The following is an 8,014-nucleotide window of genomic DNA, read 5'->3' as shown; positions in this document are numbered from 1 at the left end:
CCCAAAGGGGGCCCAGCAGGGAGGTGGCAGTTCTGGTCCTTACTGAGGAAGACAGAGGCAAAGAAGTTATTAAATATGTTGGCTTTGTCGTCTGGCGTGACAACCAGATTCCCCGTCTTGTCCTGCAAGGGCCCCACATTTCCTGGGGCCTTCTTTCTTCTCCCTATGTACTTAAAAAAGGACTTCTTGTTGTCCTTAATCCGGGAAGCCAGCCCCTGTTCCATCTCTGCCTTGGCCTTCCTAACCATCCCCCTACATCCCTGAGCAACTGCTGAATAGTCCTCCTTAGTGATGACCCCTCCTTTCCATTGGAAGTAAGCCTCCTTTTTGGCAAGGAGACATTCCCAGATGTTTTTAGTGAGCCATGGAGGCTTATATGCTCTCCTGCCCCCTTTGACCTCCTGGGGATTACCTTCCTCTGGGCTTGGAGGATCGTCTCCTTAAGGAGCGACCACTCCCCTTGGACATCCGGCTCCCCTCCCGTCTGAGTCTTCAGCGCTTCTCCAACTATCCTCCTTAGCTCGTTGAAGTTCGCCCTCCTAAAATCTAGGGCCACCACCTGACTGCTATTTAGTTGGTCTAATAAAAGATATCACATCTACCCAAAGAACCTTGTCTGCCAATGTGCTTAGATCAACATGGCTACAACTAACAACCCTAAAGCATGGTGGTGGTGGTTTTAGCATTTTTCCTGGATCTTCCAGACAACAGAAATCATGTCCAGGGTGCCTCTTGATGGCATGAAGACACACTGAGACTTGGAAAGGATTTCCTCGGCAAGAGGGAACAGTCAATTCAGCAGAATTTGAGCAAGGATCTTCCCAGTAATGGAGAGGAGGGAAATACCTCAATAGTTTCCACAGTCAGCAACCCTGACTGTAGTGTCAAATACCAAGTTAGTAAGCTTTCTACTCTTATGGTGTATTTTCCTATCTGTATATCTGAAGATCTTTTTAGACTTTTTAATCACAGCATTTCACTAGGTGTGTATATTAATTTGCTTATGCACCAAGACCCCCCCAGTGCTATTCAAATTCACTTTTGCAGAATAGTCGTCCATTCTGTAAGTATGAACTCCATTCTTTGTTCCTAGTTCTGTGGCCTTATATTTGCCCATAATAAAACATGTATTGTTTGCCTGAGAGATATTATGCAGATTTAGACTTCACTTGGTTGTGAGGACCTAGAAAGAAGTCCAAGTCAAAGCCAGTGTCCAGGTTGCAGGCCATAGTAAAAGGTATTATGATAGTGTTGTACCCAGCGATTGAGGTAGGAGAGCTTTGTCTTAACCGTGCTGAGCTTGAGCTAGTAGATAGACATCTGTAAGAACATGTCAGAGAGATTGCCCAAGATCTTAGTTTGGATGAAAAATAGGTCTGGAGCAAAGAGATAATAAAATTATCAATAAAAGGTAGGAGAAATATTATAATCATCTTTGGAAGCATGGACAGAGATAATGTTCTGAGAACCTTGTTCTTGATCCAAGCTGTGATTAGCTAAATGCAATGGCTGGAATTGTGCAACCTTTGAACCCTCATACTGTCTTTAAGTCAGAATACTATTATCTGACTCTCTTTTTTTGCTAATGTTGGTGCTCTTTGAACTTGTCCAAGCTCTTCTCTTTCACTGTCAGAAGCCCACTGCACTAATTCTTGTTGATAGTGGAGTGACAGCAGCTACCAAAGGCAAAAGCTAGTCAAATGTCGCTATTTTGTTGCTGAATTTGACCATAAAATGCACACTGGTCCAGCAGATGGTTTGGCTACTACAGGATAATAGGAGCTTTCAGGGTACCTCTCCCCCTGAAGCACTGCTGGATTACATGTTTATTCCCACAAGCAGAAGCAAGGTTCCAAACCATCCGACACTAGGCTTATGTACCGGTACTTCTAGGTACAGAAAAGGAATAAGGGCCAGATGAGGTAATAGGTTAGTTTCCTAGATTTCCTTGCTATTTTTCAGATCCCTGCTATCTGTTACTCTCTCTAAGATTCCCAAAATACCTCCAGGAAAGGAAAGGAAATGCAATGATATAAAGTGCTTATGGGGATTTTTACACAGGATGAACATGAGCCACCAGTGTGATGCTGTAGTCAACAGAGCTAATAGTATACTGGAATGCATTAGCCAACGCATTGTGAGCAGGACTAAGGAAGTGATCTTCCTCCCTACTCCACACTGGTAAGACCCCAGCTGGAGTACTGTATCCAGTTCTGGGTGCTGCACTTAAAAAAAAATGTGGAAAATCTTGAAAGGGTCCAGAGAAGGGCCACAAGAAAAATTAAAGGCCTGAAGGACAAACCTTATGAGGAAAGACTAAGGGACATGGGACTGTTCAGTCTGGGGAAGAGAAGACTGAGTGGGGACTTGGTATTTGTCTGTAAGTATTTAAGGGGTGAATATCGGGAGCTGGGAGAAAAACTCTTCATTAGGATGCCCCAGGAGAGGACAAGGAGCAATGGCCATAAACTGTTAGAGGATGGTTTCAGGTTGGATGTAAGGAAGAACTTCTTTACAGTAAGGGTGACCAGAATCTGGAATAGACTTCCCAAGGAGGTGCGGCAGTCCCCAGTCTTAGAAGTCTTCAAGAGGAGACTGGACAGACACCTTGCTGGAATAATTTGATCTCAGCAGTATTCCCGCCCAGAGCAGGCTGGGCTGGACTTGACGATCTTTCACAGTCCCTTCCAGCCCTTAATTTCTATGATTCTATGATACATCTGCTGTGAGGTGGAGGGGGAGTAGGGTACGGCGCTTTAATTAGAGTGGCTTTGAGAGCCGCTCTAATTAAAATGCCCACAGCATCACATATATTCAGCATCCTGCACTTCAAAATAGCTGCTGGGGTGCTTTAACTGAAGCTCTTTCAACAAGTTTTAGTTAAAGTGCCCCTGCCACCATTCTGAAGTGTGGGCATGCTGAATACATGTGATGCAGAGGCTGCTGGAGCATGCTAATTAGCACGTTTCAGCAGACTCACAGCAGACTCAATTAATCGAATGCACACATTGGAACAGCAGTTCATCATGTGTATGGTTGCCATATTTGTTATCTTCATACCAGAAATCAAATGGCAACATTATTGCTATTTGTGACATTGGTGGCACATTTTGTGTTACCAGAATATTGCACCATCATGGTTGGCAACATCCTGGATTGTATAGGAACACAATGATAAAAATGCCTATCCTCAGTCTATGCTTGTACTCACATAGTGGTTTGCATTGGTTGAGCTGCACACCATTTTTACTCATATACCACACATGCCTTTTCCCCCCAAAACAACCCTTTACAACTGGGTGCAGGTCTTAAGCAAGGAAGTTGATTTTTCTTTGAGATGTGCCCTAATGGCTGCCAAAATGGCTGCTGTTTCTCTCCAGCCCAGCAAGCAGATGGGACAGAGTCCAGTGTTAACCCTCTCACAGCCACTAAGGAATTTGCAGTAGCTATTGGGTAAGCACTGTAACTGGTTCCTGAAGCAGCAGTTCAGCTGGGTCAGGGCAAGTAAGCTGCTACATGCACTTTGTAGTAACTTGACGAGGCTTGTGGTGTGGGAACAGCACTTTATTATTTACAGGAACCTATATAAAAAAATATTTACAGTAAAACAGTAACAGTCTTGCTACTGCCTTTGCAAGGGTCTGGAGCCTAGTCTTCTTCCTGTCTTGCCACACAAGGAAGTTTCTGCTGCCTCACCCAGATTGCCTACTGGAATGCCACATGTGGACACTTTGTTTCCAGAAGGACTTGGCGTGTTTTATACAGTTGGCCATGACTCCAGAAAAAATAATTTTTTCTTCCAGAAACAAGAACCCCATCTTATTTTAGGGGCATATGTGGTATTTGAGAAAGTATGATGATTGCTACAGTACTTTCACCTGTTAAATATCCTGACTCAGTGTGTCAATCTGAACTCAGCTCACTAAGATCTGTTGAAGTGACAGGGCTACAACTTGTGATTCCTGCCTTACTTTATTCTTCTGTCTTCAAATATGAATATGACACATTGGCTCTAATCTGTGACAGGCATTGCTCATAAGGCAAAACACTGTTTTCCCAAAAGAGTCTATCAGCAGGAGGCACCAAGAGGGGAGCCTGTTACCCTCCAGTGCACCACTGCGAAATTCCCTAGTTCAGGAGCACCACATCAAAACACACAGTTATCTCCTGTCCAAACATTTTCAGCATTGGAAGATGGATTTTTAAGGAGCTTCTATGGTCATGTGTTGGACATAAGATACAACAGTATCCATTCTGGTTATCTCCAAAGCTGTTTGGAAATCTCCTTCAACTTATCCCTCAGACCCAAGGGATGAGACCATGACTGATACCTACTGAGTTGTGGACTATGTGCCCTTAATGGACATAGGGCAGGATGGTGGCTGGAGAAAGCTTCTGGTAGAATCTGGTGCTAAGGCTGGTTCAAACAATGCAACGAGCTTAATTTCAATGCAAAGGTGGTAAGTGGTAAAGAACCAGTGTGCAAGTTCTTCCTCAACTTTCCTTCCTGGATACTGGTGTCACACAGAAACATGACATGGTTGGTATGCCCCTACACCACAACTGTTACCTTCAGGGCATTTGCAGCTGGTGTAAATCAGAACAGTTCTTGGGCCATTTTAACTTCATGCAATGAGATCTCTTCTGTCCCCATGTAGCAGCAGGATTAGGTGAGTGCAGACATAATCCTGAAGCCATCTTTATTCAAAGACCTTTGACCTTCAACCTCTGTCCCACTTTATTTGAGGATTTTTACTCAGTCTCTTCCCCCCGTTCCCATTTTACCTCTTGCATTGGAGAGCTCCCTTTATAAAGTGATATTTATTTTTATCCCTCTCTTGTTTGCTGCTTACCCTTTGAAGGCTCCAACTTTGTAATTATATTTGAATTTATAATTACTTTTTTTTTTGCTTGGGGAAGTCTTTGCTTCTTGCTGTATGAGCTAACTAAATTGCCGGAACATAGAACTGCAAAGGGGTGTCCTAGGCCAGCAAGTCCAATCCTTTGTATTCACAGGCAGTCATTTTCCCAAAGTTTCCAAAAATCATCCATTTCAAACGTCCCCCCAAAACAACATCTACAAGGCACAAACTAGAAACACCTTAAAACATACCATAAGTAAAACAGGAGAGATGAGGGCTCTTCTGATGTTCAGCCACTGTAGTGACAAAGTAATATGCTCAATGGATTCTAGGAAGAGGACCACGGCCTGCAGAGCAGAAAAAGAAGAAAAAAATTAAAACCCAGTTCTGCCAATTTTACTAGGGAAACAAATTTCCTGACATTCAATTTGGTGATGGATTTGGCCCTGAGTAGAAGAAAAAGATCCCCTAGCCAGGAAACTGTCAGCTGTCTAACAACAGGCAGGAACATCGCTGTACCTCAGTCAAAATCCCCAGTGACAGCTGTGGCCAATTTACAGTCTAACTGTAATCATAATGTGTATGATTATGAGGACCACACAGTCTTTATTAGTATAGCTTTTGGCTTAAAAAGTTCTCTGTCTCCAACATTCACTCTGCAAATGTACAATATTTATAAAAAGTGGTATTTGTTTAACTAAGCTAAACAAGCCCAATTCCTTTTATCTTATTAAATAAAATAAGGTTTCCATCCCTGTAACCATCTTAATGGTCCTTCTTTGTCCCTGTTCCCATTTAAGTTCATCTTTCCTTCAACATAGTGACCAGAACTATAAACAGTATTCTAAATGGAGTCCTACCAATATCTTATGTACAGTGAGTAGTACTTCCCAATCGCTACTGAATAAAAAGTTGCCTAAAATACACTAAAACTGTATTAACCTTTTTCACTACTTCATCACACTGGCTGCTCACGGTCAACCTATGATCAACCAGTACACCCAGAACTGTCTTCCTCAGTTGTCTTCAGCCTATCAGCACCATCTCATAGCCAAAGTCTTTGTTGTTGTTCCATAAGTGTGTGACTTCGCATTGCCTACTATTATACTCCATACCATTCCTTGTGCTTCTCTCCACAAGAGTATATCAGTTTGCCTGTATAATCCACTTGTTTTTCCATATCAGCATTAGATGGTAATGAATTGGAACCAAACTCCATACACTGTTAAAAAAAAACAAACAACCCACCTTGTACAGACATTAGGGAAATACATAATTCTTGTCATTGTCTGAAGGAAACATTCACAAGCAGTGACTCCTGGAAGTAATGGGCATTTCTTGCCCTCCCTTACATGCAAAATGTTGTCTGTGTACCGTATTCTCTTGCATACGACACACCCCCAAATATAATACACAACTTTTTTGAAAGCCAGAACAAAGAAAAAAAGATTTTTCCAGTTATATCTGCATAGAGCAGGGACAGAGCCTAATCTTCAGGTGACTCTCTTTCTCCTGATTAACAAAAAAGCTGAAACACTAGCTACTGCAGAAAACTTGACTCCACGGGTGGATCTGTGATTTTTTTTTTAAAAGAGCTAAGTAGTCTCTAGGGCTGTGAAATAGGAGGAGAGAGACCAGGAGCAACTAGCGGATTGCAAAAAAGTCCTAAGAAATTTAGCTTGATTAATGGAACGTCAAGACTATTAAAAGGGGAGCGGATGGTTAACAACTGTGAAAAACAAATGAGCCATTAAGTCAGTTGATTCCCTTAGTGCCTGAACAGTAATTCCACAACTGCTACACACTGGCATGTCTACATGTGTGTTTTAATGCACAGTAGCCTATTTTACTGCACTTTAAAGCAGTGCATAAAGAACTGTTCAAATATGCTAATGCATAGTAAAATAGGCTACTGAGCATTAAGTATCAATTAAAAATATACCAATATTTTCTCATATTGGAGGTAATACATTTAATGTGTGTTAGGAAAAGCGTGTTAATGCATGTGTAGACATGCCCACTGTGGAGTAGGAGTCAAAGCAGGGTGCTTCCTTCTTGGTTAGAAAATCAATTTTCCTGCTCGGCCTCCCCAGTTTTGGGGGGCTGATTTTTGGAGAAAAGTTTTCTGCTGTATGTGACAAAATATTGGTATATTTTTGCTTTTTTGTCTCCCCCTTCTTTCCTCCCTGCCCATTAACCTGAGTTAAGTTTCAGGCCTATAAGATATTGTGGACTAGATGAGCATCTCTGCTTCTTTTTCTTTTCCTATGGAGGCCTTTAGTCATGACAGTCCTCATCCAGTTGTGTCCCAGAAACAAAGAGAAATAAGTATAGGGCTCAATCACAGAAAAAAAAATCCCACAACTAAGGAACTATTATCAAATACAAGGAAATATCTGTTGTATTATAGTCCTTGTTGCAATTCACACTTACTGCTTATAATTAGTTGTATGTAGTCAGAGTGAATCACCAGGTCTTTCTAACCTAATGTCTTATTCAGATACCTATTGTTAGAACCTATGGGTGCCTGTACCCGAGTGCGGAGCCTACTCTGACATGTAATTACAGCATGTCAGAGATTAATCAAGTCTGCTGGAGCATAGTAATTACCTCCTGCTTCTCATGTATCAGCATCCCGCACTTCAAAATGGCAGCAGAGGCACTTGAACTAAAGCTAATTGAATGAGCTTCTATTCAAGCACCCCCGCCATTTTGAAGTGCAGGGATGCTGATACACAAAACACTGCAGTGCTTTAATTAGAGTGGCTCTGAGCCCCCCCCCCCCAACCAGAGCACATGTAAAAGTTTCTGTCATTGAAGGCCTATAAAGAAAGTTTGATATTTTAAAACCAAAATTGGATTCAGTGTCACCTAACATTATACCACTAGAGAATATATTTCAGATGGTAAAATCAGAGGAGATGAGGAAAAGAATGGTGGTTTTAGGAAAGTGGAGCAATGCATCACAGCACTTATAGCTGTCTTTAATCACAGAAACTTCCTCTGCTCAGATAATTATGCCAGAGAGTCTGATCTCCACACTTTACTTCTACTTTCCATATCTGAAGGTAATGAACTTTTTTGCTTCTATTAGATTCACTGAAACATTTTGACTTTCCCTTCAGATATCCTTTTTTTTTTTTTTTTTTTTG

General features: G+C 41.8%; 1 protein-coding gene across 1 annotated transcript in view; it reads left to right on the top strand.

Annotated features, from left to right (window-relative positions):
- The window catches only part of DOCK3 (dedicator of cytokinesis 3), a 791,467-nt gene that overhangs the window by 775,730 nt on the left and 7,723 nt on the right, over positions 1 to 8,014 (top strand). The window lies entirely within an intron of this gene.

This window comes from Gavialis gangeticus, unplaced genomic scaffold (genome assembly GCF_001723915.1).
Source record: "Gavialis gangeticus isolate Ggan-Ray unplaced genomic scaffold, GavGan_comp1, whole genome shotgun sequence".
NCBI classification, from domain to species: Eukaryota; Metazoa; Chordata; order Crocodylia; family Gavialidae; genus Gavialis; species Gavialis gangeticus.
This window is presented reverse-complemented; position numbering and strand designations above follow the sequence as displayed.